The sequence below is a fragment of the Podarcis tiliguerta genome (genome assembly GCF_965153285.1).
Source record: "Podarcis tiliguerta genome assembly, chromosome: 10".
Taxonomy (NCBI): Eukaryota; Metazoa; Chordata; class Lepidosauria; order Squamata; family Lacertidae; genus Podarcis; species Podarcis tiliguerta.
The window spans coordinates 2,479,121-2,496,735 of record NC_139543.1 but is presented as its reverse complement, the minus strand read 5'-3'; the positions used below and the strand labels follow the sequence as shown (position 1 = coordinate 2,496,735).

General features: G+C 45.2%; 1 protein-coding gene and 1 long non-coding RNA gene across 4 annotated transcripts in view; one reads left to right on the top strand and one right to left on the bottom strand.

The window, feature by feature from the left end:
- The window catches only part of FRMD4A (FERM domain containing 4A), a 401,265-nt gene that overhangs the window by 96,520 nt on the left and 287,130 nt on the right, over positions 1–17,615 (top strand). The window lies entirely within an intron of this gene.
- Positions 9,499–16,945, bottom strand: LOC310658799. Its single transcript, XR_014502502.1, has 3 exons — positions 15,690–16,945; positions 10,749–10,771; positions 9,499–10,048 (listed from the first exon to the last, which is right to left on the bottom strand). It is a non-coding gene; the product is annotated as an uncharacterized lncRNA (long non-coding RNA).

The window sequence follows — 17,615 nt, the reverse complement described above, 5'->3', positions numbered from 1 at the left end:
GCACCACTTTAGCTAATGGGGCCTCCTGCTGCTGCTGCACCGCCAAAGCACAATTTCTGTTCTCATCCTGAAGCAAATTTCTTAACCCGAGGTACTATTTATGGGCTAGCAGAGTCTGTAACTTGAAGCGTATGTAACCCGAGGTACCACTGTACTAAACCACCGAGCTACAGCTCTCCCCAAAGGTGTTGCTGTTTATACCTTATGGACATCAGCATGTAGCTCCTGATAAGCTGGGGCCAACCACAGCCGCACGACCAATTTCTTCACGGCCTGGTGAATTTCTGAACTTGTTTGATGGTGATTAAAATTAATTATTGTAAGAGAAAAAATATAGACCTGGAAAGCACTTTGTCCGCTGGAAAGTAGCACTGAAGTGACCTGCAGTACAGCATCAATCGATTTCCATGTTTGACACTGCTTGATTCCTATCTATCTAAGGTGGCCGATTTCAAATGTCCCAATGGTTTTACACTAATTCTGTGAAAACATTCAGCCGTACAGTACAATTGGATAGTACAATTGCCTGTATCACTTTTGGCCTCCTTAGGAAGTGGTGACGCTAAAAATACTTGCCTTAAGCTTAGTCCCCTGTTATTCTTCATCTGAGCCACTATTCCCGCCGTCATAAAATGGCTACATCTTTCAGCTTGAGAAATGAGAGTAAAACCACCTTCTCCATTTCAGCCACCTGCAAAGACTCGATTACAACATTCAGTTCAGAGTTAAAACCAATTGGCTTCTGGCATCTTGTACCCCATTAAAATTTGGCTGCCAATTTGATTCTGCTTCTAAATGTAAGGTAGAGGACTGACTGGCTAGGCTGGCTTTAAACTGATCGCAATCTTCCAGCACATGCAGTGAGGGAATATCTCTTGCTGGCTTTCAACTGGCAGCATCTGGAGCAGTGCTGTGACCTTCTGCCAACCACACCTGTGAGCAGAGGCCTTCTGGGAACGGGAGGGAGCTGACGAATGATGATGAGCATTCCTGGGCTCTGAGAAAGCGACATCCTCTGTTTACAGAGAAACATATTTCTCCTGGCATGTCAAAAACCTTTGCATTTTGAAATGGCAGGCGGGCTAGCCAGAAAGGTATCTCGGGCACATTAGTATTCTGAACTCTGCTCAAGACTAAAGACTGAACAGGAAAAGAGTCTGCAGAACACCTGCCCACAAAAGCGTGACAATTTGCAAGTCCTGTAAATATTAGGCTGCGCCTATTTCCATTTGTGGCTATCACTGCAATGTAATCATAGGGTACATTTCTGCACATGTTTTAGTGATGAAGCAAGTCTTGTGGGTGCATTTAACACAAAGGCCAACTTCCTATCTCAAAATCTAAAAGGTGAATCAGAATCTGGGCTTCAGTCTAGGAAGGCTGTGTGTGTTTGAAGGAACATTACAGCATAAAAACTAAAGGAAAGCCATGCTGGATGAGGCAAAGACCCATCTAGCCCAGCCTTATGTTATCAGAGTGGCCAACCAGAAGCCCGTGGGAATCTGAGAAGTAGGACATGGCAAGGCCAATAGCACTCTCCCCATTTGTGGTTCTGAGCAACTGTTAGGACCAAGTGTGGAGACCATGGACCTTTAGTTTGGTCCAACAAGCCACTTGGAGGGGTGGCTAACACCCCAGAGGACAGGATCACACTTCAAAATGACCTTGACAGATTAGAGAACTGGGCCAAAACAAACAAGATGAATTTTAACAGGGAGAAATGTAAAGTATTGCACTTGGGCAAAAAAAAATATGAGAGGCACAAATACAAGATGGGTGACACCTGGCTTGAGAACAGTACATGTGAAAAGGATCTAGGAGTCTTGGTTGACCACAAACTTGACATGAGCCAACAGTGTGACGCGGCAGCTAAAAAAGCCAATGCAATTCTGGGCTGCATCAATAGGAGTATAGCATCTAGATCAAGGGAAGTTATAGTGCCACTGTATTCTGCTCTGGTCAGACCTCACCTGGAGTACTGTGTCCAGTTCTGGGCACCACAGTTCAAGAAGGACACTGACAAACTGGAACGTGTCCAGAGGAGGGCAACCAAAATGGTCAAAGGCCTGGAAACAATGCCTTATGAGGAACGGCTAAGGGAGCTGGGCATGTTTAGCCTGGAGAAGAGGAGGTTAAGGGGTGATATGATAGCCATGTTCAAATATATAAAAGGATGTCACATAGAGGAGGGAGAAAGGTTGTTTTCTGCTGCTCCAGAGAAGCGGACACGGAGCAATGGATCCAAACTACAAGAAAGAAGATTCCACCTAAACATTAGGAAGAACTTCCTGACAGTAAGAGCTGTTCGACAGTGGAATTTGCTGCCAAGGAGTGTGGTGGAGTCTCCTTCTTTGGAGGTCTTTAAGCAGAGGCTTGACAGCCATATGTCAGGAGTGCTCTGATGGTGTTTCCTGCTTGGCAGGGGGTTGGACTCGATGGCCCTTGTGGTCTCTTCCAACTGTATGATTCTATGATTCTACTTCTGTTGCCCTTGAAAAAGCCAGCCAGGTTGTGGGACTCATGGCCAATTGGCTGGATCTCTCACACATACACCCAAGAGGACTGATGGGAGCAGCTTTTTTGATGAGAGAAGTGGGGGTGAGCAGCTGGAAATGAAACAGGAGGGGCAGGAGGGGCAATGCTTGTGGGATGTTAGCCAGACATAGCAATGTATGCATATACCCTTGTTCATTTAAAGCATTGTGACAACATAGGCTGTTGGAGAAGGAGGGTTCTCTGGACGCAGGGCAGGCAATAGGCAAAACTTGCTTTTCTGCAAGTCACCATGCAGGAGGATTATTTGATTTCACTGCCTTCAGCTTCCTTTTCACATCTGCACTGGAGTCTGGCAAGTTCAAACCAACAGCGTTATCAGACACCTCTGTGATCAGTCGATGCCTGTGTTGTGCTATTTCATGACTGGGTAGCTTCAAAATCTAAAATTGTCAACCAGGAACCCAAAATAACAGTTTGACAATAAATACAGCTCCTCAGCTCTTATACAGAAGCTTTTGAATTATGCATAGAAGTCTGGAACAAAAATATCAAAATTATCCCCACCTCCAGGTCTTTTAAAAAAAAAAAAAAGCAACATGAACATTCTTCTTGTTTTTGTACTTCTCTTTGCACTTGCTGTGTGCTGGAATGTTGCACAGCTATTGTCATTGCCCCATCCTATACTGAAGATCTGCTGGCTGATGAGATACACAGTTTCAGACAAGGTGGTGCCTTCCATATGTTGCTGGATGACCCTTGCATCATTCCTGACCATTGGCCACAATGACTGGTGGGGCTGATAAGAGCTGGAGTCCATTGTTATCTGCAGGACACCATGTTGGTTATCCCCTCTACACAGCTGGAATGCAAGATATGCCACCACTGCCAAAAAGACAACAGTGGAACATTCCAGATACACTGCCAAGCCTAAGGGGCAATGCATGTGCTTCTCTCCCATCTACAGATCCGCAGTCCAAGACACAGGACCCTTGGAACTGGGGTGGCTGGTTGACTTTCAGGATATACATTCCATTTCAGGATGCTGATCCTGGCCCAGGCTGGAGCCAGAATGACTCCTCCTCGGAGCCCAGCATTGCCCCAGATATCTCCAGCATTTCCAAAGTGCTGCCAGGCCCATCTGCAGTACAGGAGCCATGAATGAGTTTTCTGACTCACTTGTGGGAGCTCCTTGACTTGTGAAATCAGAGGATGGAGTCAAACTGCACCCCAGCCCCACATCAGGCAGTGCAGGCACAGGTACTTTTTTGCGGTAAGGAAACTGAGGTAAGAATGCACTTGGAAGTGTGGCAGCACCATATAACCCCCCCCCCAAAAAAACCAATCTGGATGAATGCTCAATCAGCAGGCCATCTGGAAGCACAGTGTGCACAGGATTACAGCCTTTAAAATATAGTGATTGTTTAGACAGGGTTTCCTTTCCCAAAAAGGTGGGGTATGGTGGCATATTATCTCCATATACACTTCACATCCCATTGATACTTTCCCTTTGCCATAAAAAGGCAAACAACATAAAGGGCACTTTTAAGTGACATGGAAAAATGGTTGGGAGCGTTACTTTCAAAGGATGGCCTTTTACTTTCTTTGATGGCCTTTTGATGTGGTTTTCGTTCCATGAGCAAAAGACAGCATAGCTGAACTTGTCATTTCAGCTGATGAAGCAGAGTCTATGCCAGGGCCATGTTGAAATGAACCCTGGATGCTGGTCAAGCACTGAAAATAGACTTGCCTGACCTGATTTCTAGGTTTATGACCTGATTTATTTCTCTAATGGTGTATACTTTCTCTACCCAAGAGGAACGTCAAGTGTAAAATGGAGCTGCTCAGCCAAGCTTGGAACATGATTTTCGTGGCGAGGTGAGGCTGAGGGGAAATTTCAGAAAACAGGAAATTTGTGAAGCTAACAGGAGCCTGAACCTGCAGTGACCTGTTTGCTTGCAGTGTGTTGCGTTCCTTTTAAAGTTCTGCTGTTAGTGTTTCTGGGGACTAAGATTTTCTCAGCCACCATTGTCTCTCTTCTTTCACTCCATGTCACAAAGCATTACATCCAAAGCTGTCATATATTTAGTCAATCTGAGCCAGTTTTGTCTGCTCGGATTGGCTGTTGCCCCAAGACAGAGCTCTGTCCCAGCCCTCTTCCCTGTTGCCCAAAATGCCAGGAACTGAACCTGAGATGCTAGGTACGCACAGCATCTGCTTTCCCTCTGAGCTACAGGGGCTTGTCCGTATGTGGCTTAGAATCATAGAATCATAGAGTTGGAAGAGACCACAAGGGCCATCGAGTCCAACCCCCTGCCAAGCAGGAAACACCATCAGAGCACTCCTGACATATGGTTGTCAAGCCTCTGCTTAAAGACCTCCAAAGAAGGAGACTCCACCACACTCCTTGGCAGCAAATTCCACTGTCGAACAGCTCTTACTGTCAGGAAGTTCTTCCTAATGTTTAGGTGGAATCTTCTTTCTTGTAGTTTGGATCCATTGCTCCGTGTCCGCTTCTCTGGAGCAGCAGAAAACAACCTTTCTCCCTCCTCTATGTGACATCCTTTTATATATTTGAACATGGCTATCATATCACCCCTTAACCTCCTCTTCTCCAGGCTAAACATGCCCAGCTCCCTTAGCCGTTCCTCATAAGGCATCGTTTCCAGGCCTTTGACCATTTTGATTGCCCTCCTCTGGACACGTTCCAGTTTGTCAGTGTCCTTCTTGAACTGTGGTGCCCAGAATGGGACACAGTACTCCAGGTGAGGTCTGACCAGAGCAGAATACAGTGGCACTATTACTTCCCTTGATCTAGATGCTATACTCCTATTGATGCAGCCCAGAATTGCATTGGCTTTTTTAGCTGCCGCGTCACACTGTTGGCTCATGTCAAGTTTGTGGTCAACCAAGACTCCTAGATCCTTTTCACATGTACTGCTCTCAAGCCAGGTGTCACCCATCTTGTATTTGTGCCTCTCATATTTTTTTTTTGCCCAAGTGCAATACTTTATATTTCTCCCTGTTAAAATTCATCTTGTTTGTTTTGGCCCAGTTCTCTAATCTGTCAAGGTCATTTTGAAGTGTGATCCTGTCCTCTGGGGTGTTAGCCACCCCTCCCAGTTTGGTGTCATCTGCAAATTTGATCAGGATGCCCTTGAGTCCATCATCCAAGTCGTTGATAAAGATGTTGAATAAGACCGGGCCCAAGACAGAACCCTGTGGCACCCCACTAGTCACTCATCTCCAGGATGAAGAGGAACCATTGATGAGCACCCTTTGGGTTCGGTCAGTCAGCCAGTTACAAATCCACTGAGTGGTAGCATAGTCAAGACCGCATTTTACCAGCTTCTTTACAAGAATATCATGGGGCACCTTGTCAAATGCCTTGCTGAAATCAAGGTAGACTACATCCACTGCGTTCCCTTCATCTACCAGGCTTGTAATTCTGTCAAAAAACGAGATCAGGTTAGTCTGACATGACTTATTTTTCAGAAATCCATGCTGACTATTGGTGATCACAGCATTCCTTTCTAGGTGCTCACAGACTGTTTGCTTAATGATCTGCTCCAGAATCTTCCCTGGTATTGATGTCAGACTGACTGGGCGGTAATTATTTGGGTCCTCTCTTTTCCCCTTTTTGAAAATAGGGGCAACATTTGCCCTCCTCCAGTCTGCCGGGACTTCGCCTGTTCTCCAGGAATTCTCAAAGATGACTGCCAGTGGTTCTGAGATCACATCTGCCAGTTCTTTTAATACTCTTGGACGCAGTTCATCTGGCCCTGGAGACTTGAATACATTTAAACTAGCCAAGTATGCTTGTACTATCTCCTTAGTTATTCTGGGCTGTGTTTCCTCTGCTGAATCATTTGCTCCAAATTCTTCAGGTCGGGCATTGTTTTCTTTATCGGAGAAGACTGAGGCAAAGAAGGCATTGAGGAGTTCAGCCCTTTCTGTGTCCCCTGTTTGCATTTCACCATCTTCTCCTCTGAGTGACCCTTCATGTTTCCTTCACTCGAGAGGCATCCTTCATTCTAGTCAAACAGTTCTGCTTCATTCCCCCCTCGCCATCTTCACATGCTCTGTAATCTACTTCTGCCTCCCAGCCTGCAGGCATCCTCATTAGGGATATCCAAGTATTTGAGTAGGGATGCTTACAGTACTTGGGCCCCAGTTAAATGCTTGAAAGCACAATTGAGGTATACCTTGATCCTGTGAGCTGCCGCCAAGGCTACCTTCCTTGGTTCAAAGAGCCCAGAACCTTGGAGCACAGCGGGGACGAGGCTCCTCAGGCCTCAGCAGAGAGTCTTTTTCACTGGCAAGTGCAACTACCAGTCCCAGAATCCTGACATGAAACTGCTGTTCTCTGCAACATTTCCATCACAGAGCCCCAGAATTCATGGTAGTAAACAAGTGGAAGACATGGTGAGGAAGAGAAGCAGAAGCAGGAGAAAAAGCTAGTGAGGAGGTAGACTCCTTGAGGGAGTGAGGCCCACGGAGGGCCTCTTGCACAACAGCCCTTCGAAACCTAGACCTGGCATTGCACCCAGATTGTTTCCTGCCCTGCTCCCTTTCTCTTTTGTCCTTTCTCATTGCCCTTCTGGAATTCCTCTCTCTTAGGGTTAGCTTGTGAGTTTAAAAACAAATTCTATGAAGTATTTAGGATTGAGATTTCTCCCTGTCTCTCAGAAGTGCTGCATAAATTTGCTGTGGTTGTTCTTACATATTTGTTTCAGTTGTATCTCTCCCTTTTTCATCTCTTCCATGAAGCAGGTGATATTTGACACAGCATGCTTTGTTTGTATATTTCATATAATTTATATACCATGATTGTTGGGAGAAAAAACCCTCAAAGCAGTTTATCTGTTTAATCACATCCATTCCTAAGGATTTTTAAATGGTGCACAATCTGCCCTGAATGTGAGCCCTAGAGCTTTTTAGAAATGTTGCTCTGAACTTGCTTCTTTCTTGTGGAAAAACCTCCAGCCACTTTGGATACTTCTGAAATGCTGCCAGTTAAAGGAAGAGATACAACAATAACATCTTTTGAGTGTGTGGTCATGTTACGGATGTCATTGTATTTGAATGCTTGCTATCCAGATTTTGTTATTGCCGGCTTTTGCTTTTGCTTTCATGCATAAAAAACTGCTCATGCAGGAAAGCCCTGAGATACACAGCAATAAATACTCTTTATATGTATTTATGTATTTAGATTTAAATTTTGGACATACTAAAGGAATGTTTCATTTCATCTAGCATAAAATGCACTTTCCAGTTCCAGTTGCTTGAGTACATTGTTAGCAAATCTAGAACAGGGGTCTGCAACCCGCGGCTCCGGAGCCGCATGTGGCTCTTTTACACCTTTGCCGCGGCTCCGGGGCGGATGCTAGCGAGGGGAGTAGGTGCATTGTGCGCCCCGACACTCCCCACTGTGGCGGGCGCTGTACTGGCTGTGATGTCGCATGGGGGCGGTGCGTGCATTAGTCATGCACCGTCCCAACGTCACCTTCCCGCCCGCTGTCAGATCACGGCTCCGGAGATATATTTGTTTTAAATGTCGCAATGGTTTTGCGGCTCCCAGTTTGTTTTTTCTTCGGAAATGGGTCCAAGTGGCTCTTTTTATCTTAAAGGTTGCAGACCCCTGATCTAGAAGCATGTTGTCCTCAGAATGCAGCCTGTTCATGTAGATAACTTAATGTAGATACCTTAATTGACTTAAGAAAATGCATCCTTATTGGATGCTAGCTTTGATAAGTGCTGCTTTTCATTCATGTCACTTCCCTGTAGGTATCTGATGGCAACCACTTCTCAGGCTCTTCTTGGTGGCTGCTGCATTTAATGCACTTAGTTTTAAAGCTGCACCCCACTCTGCTCCGTGTCACTTCTTCTCAGCTCTCGCACTCTTGTGGCTCCTGGAGTTGAACAGGAACGCTGATCCCTGGGCTCAAAAATCACTAAGCCATCAGTCCTGAGTGCCGTGGCTGAATTCATTAGAGGCAGAACTAATCACTATTCCTATTCCTACTGACTCCAGAAGAGTAGCCTTTCCAAAAGACTTATTTAGCTATGCAAAGGTAAACCATTTGCTTCCATTCTCTTTCCTGAGCAAACATACCTGCCAAATCCAATAAAAGGATATTTGGCACTTTCCCAATCTTTTGTCCTCCACGCTTTAGAAAGCATTAAAGTCAAACTAAGAAACCTAGGAAAGAGATAGAGAGATGTCCCTGTTCACACAGATGCGCATGCAAGCATGTGTCTCCATGTGGGCATAATATTTTGAGGGAGGGGCAGAGTTACATGTGGCAAAATGAGATCACGTTTGAGGCTATGCCTGTGGAGGAAGGGGCTTGGTGTGCTACACAACCACAGGCTGGATGGGACCAACAACAAGAGCCGTGAGCCAATGCAAATACGCATTGTAAGCCCTCTGTGTACTTGGCAAGTGAGCGCCAGGTGCAAAATAGACTAGTGCCAATGAAGTTCTGTATGCAAAATGGAGGCAAACAGCTGTTGGTTTGTTTATAAGTGGGGGTGGTGCTCCTGGAAGAAAACACTTTTCTCTCCAGGTCTTATTGATGGCCAAATACAGTGGTGCGCATGTTTTGGCAGTTAGCAAATAGATTAGGTGTAAAAGAAGACATTAGCATGCCTCCAAACTCTTCTTCCCTCCCTGAACAATGGGGGCAAGTCTGTCTTCTATTAACGAGGATAGCTGTTGTCTGCCAATGCTTGATTCTTCTGACATGCTTGCAAATACTTTGCACAGTCACCTATAGATCAAACCTCAATGAGCCAAGGTGTCAAGGGGCATGGCCGCTTCGCCATAAGGTCCCAGGGAGGGTTACACCACTAAAGCAACATTAAAAACAATTTAAAACAATCGGTAAAGTGAGAATCAATGCTCAGAGGCTTTAGGACTGTATAACTTGGGGTAATTCCAGCTGTCAATTTTCTCCCCTGATCGTCTTGCTTTGTAGTTGGCCCCAGATGCTACCTGTGCCATTCCCAGTTATTCCATTTACTGGAAAGATCAGTATAGGAGTAGCAACAACAACATTATTGAAAACCAGTAATGGTAGATCTAAACCCAATAAGAGCAGGAAACAATTCCGGTTTCTGTCCCATGTTTGCTGTTGCTGTCTCTGGGTAGCCAACCAAAAGTTCTATCTCCCAGCTTTTCAGGGCTTACTGTGGGCAGCTGCTTTCTTTTTATTGTCATCTGTTATCTTGTTAGGCAGTGGGCAAAACTGTCAGCATCTCATAGTGCTCTTCCAGGGCTTGTTGCTGCTATAGATTAAACTTTCGGAGAGTCCCCAGCGTGGCCTCCATCTGTCATGTAGTTATGAAAATGACAGCTCTCTTTGTCCAACTCTCTTGTGACTTCAACCTCCCATTTTGTCATTGATTTTATATCATGGATATAAGACACTTTGGTTTTCAATAATAAAATGTGCTCTATTCATCTTGGAACAAGGCTACACCATAGGTACAGAATTGTAATTGTCAGGACTAGGCCATGAGCAGAAGTCTGAGGTGAGCCAAGAGACAGAAGCTGTGGAAGAAACCAGAAGTCAGAACCGAAGGACAAGTCAGCACCACAGAAATCCTGCAGCCATAGGAGCCAACTCCTTTGTGCCTGCATCGCATCATGTGACCGATTATGTGTGGGGTAGGGCTTACCTGCCCCTCCCATATTTTATTCAAGTTTACACCCCTGCCTGGAGGCTAGGTTGAAGAATAAGCTAGAAGTCAGGTCAGGACTGAAGCACAACCAAGGATACAGGAACTCACCAGACCTCAGGAAGACCTTGTTGTGCAAGCAAGGCTTAGCTGGGAAAGAAAACCTTTTATACTCCTTTCTACTCAGGAAGTTCCAGATGTCCAGAAGGTTCGTGACATGGGGAAGCTGCACACAGACTCCAGCAGCTGCTGCCCCTGAGCCACACTTGCAGGATGCCACGGCCCATCACACGCAGAAGCAGGGGAGCAGCATCATATGAGGCTGCACTATGGATGTGGACACTGGAACCATATACATGGGGTCAGTTGCATGGGCTGCTCCCACCCAGTCTTTGGCTACCTGGGGCAGGGATGATTAGGTGGGAAAGATCCACACACTAGGATCTGACCATGTGCTTTTAAGATTTACATGCATTCTGTAATCCCATGGAATTACCCCATGGGCAAACAACTCCCATGCTACTGTGGAACAGAAACAGGCTAAACAAAAGCAATATATTGTTTGATTATACCATTTCAACATTATCACTGGGACCTTAAGGACCTAAGAGGCAGGCTGCCACTGCTCCAAAGGAATAAGCAATCTTTGATTTTTCAACCTAACAAAATATGTTTATCCATTTTTTCCCGTGACGCCCCCAGTCTTAGGTGGAATAACCTGAGGATGGCTAAAGGGTACCTTCGTGATTTGTTAAATATTCCTTTTTTCCAGATAGATCTTATATCTGTAGCACCCCTAAACGCCACGCCCTGGCCAAGGAAATTTATGCTCTCCTTCCAGTCTGCAAGGATCCCACATCTTCTTGCAAGACAAAAAGATCGACTGGCACCCTGGGAGATTGTAACAACAAGAGTCTTTAAGGACATGAGTGTTAAACCTCTTTTTGCCAACATCTCAACTGGCAATGAGCGCTCATTCCCTTCTTCTGTTCCTATAATAACGGGAAAAACACCTAGCCGGGTATCCCCTGTTCCACCTGCGACCCCAAGTGCCCATCTAGTTACGTTGAGGAATGATCCAACTGCAAGCGGAGATTGGAATATCCCTGAAGAGAGAAATCTTATCTCCTCTTATGGAAAACTCCCTTCAGAAGAACAGCAGGCTATTCTCGATAGATTGGATCTACTCAAACAAAGACTTCTATCGCAAGGGGACCCCTCTATACCGATGAGAGAGGAGAGCAGGCGCTCCACGTCCCACATGGTGTCTCCATCAAATGCCCTGACAATTTCTCAACCTGTTACCTTGTTACCCCCTACTGATCTGAATCAGCAGTCACCTGTTGACCTACAACACCATTCTACCGTGGAGGAAGTCGATAAACTCAATACTCCCATCTCAGTCCTTATGCCCAATCAAAATATGGAAGTTGATGACTCCTTTGCCTCAATGCCTGAGCTAGAATCTACCCTGCCTGAAGATCACCAGGAAATGACTATACATGCACCATCCTCACGTTCATGTCCTTTAATACATCTGCGTGATAATTCCTCCCCATCTGCGCAGCAACTACAAGTGATGGCTGGAACACCTCTTAGCGCTACCCTGGTTAAGACTGATAATTCTGACGGATCTACTAGTGTAGCCCATCAAAGACTTGTTACTACTCACCTCAATGAACAGCATCCGACCTCACCAACTTTGCCTAATTCTTCCTTCCCGGCAAAGCCCTTCCTGCCCGTTAATGTTACCAAATCATCGATACAATTAACACGGAAGAAGACCTTATCCGCACAAACTAAAATTACCGATTTCCTTATGGGTCCTCGTTCTACCTCCAAGAACCCATTAAACAACTCAAAGTGACAATTACCGGGACAGCACAAGGACTCGACATTATCAATACTTAGCTGGAACATTGCTGGTTGGAGAACCAAAAAATCAGACCCCGAATTCAGGAAGTACATAAATTCATTTAAAATCATTCTATTCCAAGAAACATGGGATGAGGAAGAAATTACCATAGACGGCTTTGATCTTCTAACACTTCCGGCCTCCCCTTCTTTGAAAGGTGGTCGCCCCAAAGGGGGCCTTTTGATTGGGATTTCACTCCAACTTCGCGCCAAATTCACTCTGGTACGGGCTTCCCCGCCTTTTGCTCTATCTGGACTGATCACAGAAGGGAAGTCCTCATTACTAATTACTAATGTTTATCTCCCCCCCGAAGGCTCAGCGCCTGATCTTGATTGGAGATGGGAATCATTTGAAAATCACCTACTGTCATGTCATACTAAATGCCCTAACTCGTACTCCTTAATTGGGGGAGACTTTAATGCTCGTATTGCCACAAATTGGGACTTACTAACCAAGTCCAAATGGTGGACTCCCCCATGTTTGGACAATTTTGACTTGGAACATGCCAGAATTAGAACTTCAAAGGACAACAGAGTAAACAAAGCAGGAGTGACCCTTTACCAAATGGCCATTCGCCTGAATCTAGTATTTTTGAACGGCACCTTCCCCCCCGATATACCGGGGGAGTTCACTCACCTGGGACTAACATCTAACAGTGTTATCGATTACCTCTTGATCTCCGCAAATCTGGCCGTCAATGTACTTTCCTTCCAAGTTGAAAACCAACATTTCAGTGATCACCTCCCAATAGTGACCACTCTGTCATTGTTCCGGTGCCAGAATGACAATAAACACTCAGTCCTTCTGGAAACCTCATCATCGATCAAAATAAGAGGGATCAAATGGTCGGAGGCTGTGGCCCAAAAATATCAGGTTTTCTTCCATAGGGAAATCAACGCCTACTTACCTCAAATAACTACTGATTTACAAGATTCCAATTCGGTCTTGAAACTTTTTAACCTTCTTATAACAGACCTTACCACTTTTTTTACATCACCTCCTCAAAAGGTGAAAGTGGCGCATTGCAGTGCTGGGGCCCCCTGGTTTAACATCTCTTGCAAACAAGCAAGATCCCTTCTTCGTTCCATCTATAATGAATACAAAAACTCTGATGCTCAGGCTCTACCATCTTCCTATTTACAAGCCAAAAGAGCATACAAACAGACTTTAAAGCTGGCCAAACGCGAGTGGTATCAAAAACGTTGGCGAGCCTTGATTGCGGCCTCGAGATCCCGCAGACCACAGGAATTTTGGGCTCTGATAAACAAAAGAGGAAGGAAGTACCCACTGACGATTATCCCTGCGCCCACATGGGAACAATTCCTGAGTAAATATTTCTCCTTGGCAGAGGAATCCAACTCATCCACGGAACTACGAACCGACCATCTACCTTTGTGGCCCTCCACTGACCCGGACCTGATAATGGACTTGATATTAGATCTGAAAACGGGCAAAGCCCCCGGGCCGGATTTAGTCCCTGCTGAGGTTATTGTTGCGCAACCAAGGTGGTGGGCTGAAATTCTGGCCAAAGTTTTTGATGCAATTAATTCTACGGGGCTTATCCCTAGGTCATGGAAGGAGGCCGTGATCGTGCCAGTCCATAAAAAGGGTCCCCCTGCTGACCCGGAGAACTATCGGAACATCAACCTTTTGTCTATCATCGGGAAAATTTATGCAAAATTTTTGCTGTCCAAGCTGTCCCATTGGGCAAACGACTCAAATTTGATTGGCCATGAGCAAGCGGGCTTTAGGAACAATTACTCGACCTCTGACCATATGGTAATCATGTATCATCTTGCCAGAAAATATTCTGCCCCGAGTCGGGGGCGCCTATGTGTCGCTTTTATAGACCTAAAGGCTGCCTTCGACAGTATCCCAAGAAATTGCCTATGGAAGAAATTAGAGAGATGGGGCATAGACAGAAGGCTGTTATGGCTTATAACCCAATTACACCATGGGTCGTCGGCTAGAGTGAGACTCACACCGGCGGGAAACCTATCCAACGAGGTCCCAATAAATAGAGGTGTGCGCCAAGGCTGCATTTTGGCCCCACTCCTCTTCAACCTGTTTATTAGCGATATGAAGCTCTCTCTGAACGAGTCTCAAGCCAACATTCATGCCCCCCGCCTAGCTGATTTTCGCTGCCCTTTGCTCCTATATGCCGACGATGCAGCGATCCTTTCCTACTCTAGAGTTGGTTTATGCAGAGCTCTAAAGATTTTTGCGGCTTATTGCAAACTTAACCATCTGACAATTAATCATGGGAAATCTAAAGTCCTGGTCTTTTCCAGGTCTCGGAAAACTTACAGCTGGAAGTTAGATGGAGTCCAATTAGAACAGGTTTTCAAATTTAAATACCTGGGAGTCTTTTTTCATTACAATCTAAGCTGGAAGCCACAGATACAGTATTTACTAAACAAAGGGAAAACAATACTTAATACTCTACTCCAATTTCTTGCGGCCGACGGAGCCTCTCACATCCCTTCTGCATTGAAGGTATACCACGCAAAAGTGGTTTCCACCCTCTGTTATGCTGCCCCGCTCTGGGCCCCAGGGTCCAATTTAACATCACTGGGGACATTGCAGAATCAGTTTCTCCGTCGCCTTCTGAAACTCCCCATGTGTGTGAGCAACGCAGCCATACGTCTGGAGTTAAGGATTGCATCATTGGAGACTGTCATCTGGAAGCGAGTCTTTGGCTATTGGCTGTCCAGCTGGCATAGGCTTCCCGACCATTACCTTTTTCAGTGCCTCTGGCGAGACGTCTTTGTCAATCCGTGGGTAGGAAAAATCCATACCAAACTTCTGAGCATCGGAATTTCCCCAGCGGACTCCTTAAAGATGAACTTACGCTCAGCCAAAAGCCTTATTGAGCAAAGATTAGCGGACATTGAAAATCAACACAACCTCGCCAGGGGTGGGGGTGTCTGCTCCCCCAGGTATCACGGAATAACCCCACCACTTGGCCTTCCATCATACATGTCATCTCTTTCATCAGTACCACACCGACGTGCATTTATTCGTGCAAGGTTCAATGTCTTTCCATCGAACCTGCTGAACCACAGATTTTCCAAGGGTTTGGTGTCTCCGCTATGCGTGTGTGACGGGGAAACTGTTGAATCTCTTTCACATATAATGTTCAACTGTCCCCTACATAGCATAGCCAGGGCTAAATTCCTGGGTCCTGCTTTACTGCGCTTGGTTGGCAGGCCTGCTGAGTCACACGCCGCACTGCTTTTGCAGGATACAGATCCTTCTGTAACTCTGCAGGTGGCGAGATTTCTGAATGCGGTTATCTCACACTCAAAAACCACCAAACAACAACAACAACATCAAAACTAATTGGACTGTTATGATGAGAGTGCATGTCGGAGTTCGACTTCAGTTTTCCTTTTCTGTGATCCGTCCCTTGGAGCTCTCCTGGCCCTAAGCTGTCACTTGGCTCTGCTCAATGACCCATCCTTGCATCGTGGTGTTCACCTTCTGTTGTCGGATATATCTGTTTTTATGTCCCTGTGTTTTTATGTTTGTACATATTTTATGGGCTAATAGCCGTAAATAAATTTATTATTATTAAATTTATTATTATTACTGGGACAGCTGGCATCTGTATGCTGCATGCATGCAACAGTGTTGGTCTGTGCACAAAGCATTTATGATTCCAGAAATTCTAGAAGGACTTCTAGAATGAGAACAAAGCTGAATCTGGAATGAGGAAGATCTGACCATACATACAGAGAGAGACAGCACTGGCAGGTGGAAGGATCTGTGTGTGAATGCCTGTACCCAGGCATAGGAATATACAGGGCCAGATGGCAGAGAGTGATGACATGGGAAGTAGAGATGAAGAGAGGGAATGGAAAGTAGCTTATCAGCATGTAATAACCAACCTGCTGAACTTTGAATGACCGGGCAAATCAGCAAGCCAGGATGGAGAAATGGCAACAGGGATTTCATTTGTAATTAGAAAGGAAGTGTATTTGTTTGGTGTTATAAAGGCTTAAAAATCTAATTTCATGCTTTTAGCCATTTGGCTCTTGAGCACAGGTTGCAGCAGTAGAAGAAACCTCACACAGTCCATCTGGACAGCCAGTCTCTATGCCAGAAGTGGATCGGCTCCCTTTGATGTAAAACTGCATCATTATTCTGGGACTTTGCCAGCCCAAATCAACTCCCCCCTCCAACTTCCTTGATTTCAGCTTCAGGGTTAATTCATATGAACATCACAGTATGCAGAGACTGCTTGGTATTGCTGTGTACATTGGCTCTCTGTACATAGTAAGTCATTTGAGTGCAGGCTCAGGCTACTGTACATAGATCGTGGTTTTAGTAGACGCTGCTGAACCGTATTTTGTGGTTTACAATGTGTGCAAAAAGGCATACTTCTTTGTGTGGAGTACCTGAAAATGACCAACTTAGCTTGGAGAAGAGCCAATGCTGAACCATATTTATGGACCGAACTGTGTGGAAAAGGCATAGTCCTTTGTGTGGTGCTACTTGAATATAGCCAGCTTAGCTCGGAAAAGAGCCAATGCATGCAGCAATTTGGCGCACATTTCCAGAGGGCTCTTTTATACAATCCTCCTTGACAGTTCTTGCTTTGTATAGCTTCCTTCACACTCAGCAGTTTTCCTCTGACGTGTATGTTTTATTAGATAATGTCAAGGGCCCTGTTTCTAGGTGGTTTGACAATGATTCGATATTCTACCATAACCTGGGTACTCAGTCGTGCCACTCTGCCTGTTTGCTACTCTCGCTATCACTTTGAGTAAGCAAGCAATTGGTGAACTTAACGTTGGCTAGATTGGGAATTGACTTTGCATTTACAACTGTTGTCAGCAAATGTTCAAAAGCTTCTCTGTCTTTGGAACATTCTCTTGCAGCTTGTATTGTTTGCGTGTGCATGCTGTGCTTTATCATTTTGCCCTCTGGGAATTGTAGCTTGGTCTGCCTTGCACACACCGCATGACAGTCATTTGGAAATCAACCCCATAAATAAATCCAGGAACAAGATAAGGCTTTGGAACTGGGTGGAGGAAAACAACTTGTAAAAAGTTTTCAAGAAGCAATCAAGAGATTTGATTGAGCTGATTAGAAAAGATACTCACGCAACAAAGGACTGTTTAATTGGATAGCCCAGTTATATATTCCACAGAAATAATCAAGTCTAAATGTTTACAACTAAAGAATGTGTCCACATGCACCTACAAGGCTTTGGGGAGATTTGTCTGCTAAATGCTGACAGTGCATGCTCAGAGTTTTATTTAGGATTACATGTTAGAGAAGAACATCTCAGAGAAATAACACTTGAATTGTAAAAGAAGTGAAGTGGGCCTGATTTGGAGTCAAATCAGATAACCCTGGCAACATCTCTAGGTCAAGCTAGCTTCTGGCTTTTAATTATCAGATTTATTTCCACACTGTACATCATCTATGGTATTTGTTTTTGCAACCCTACCCTGGTTACATCCAGGGCATCCAGGGCATGTGAACTTATTATGCTATCCTTGTTATATAGGATATA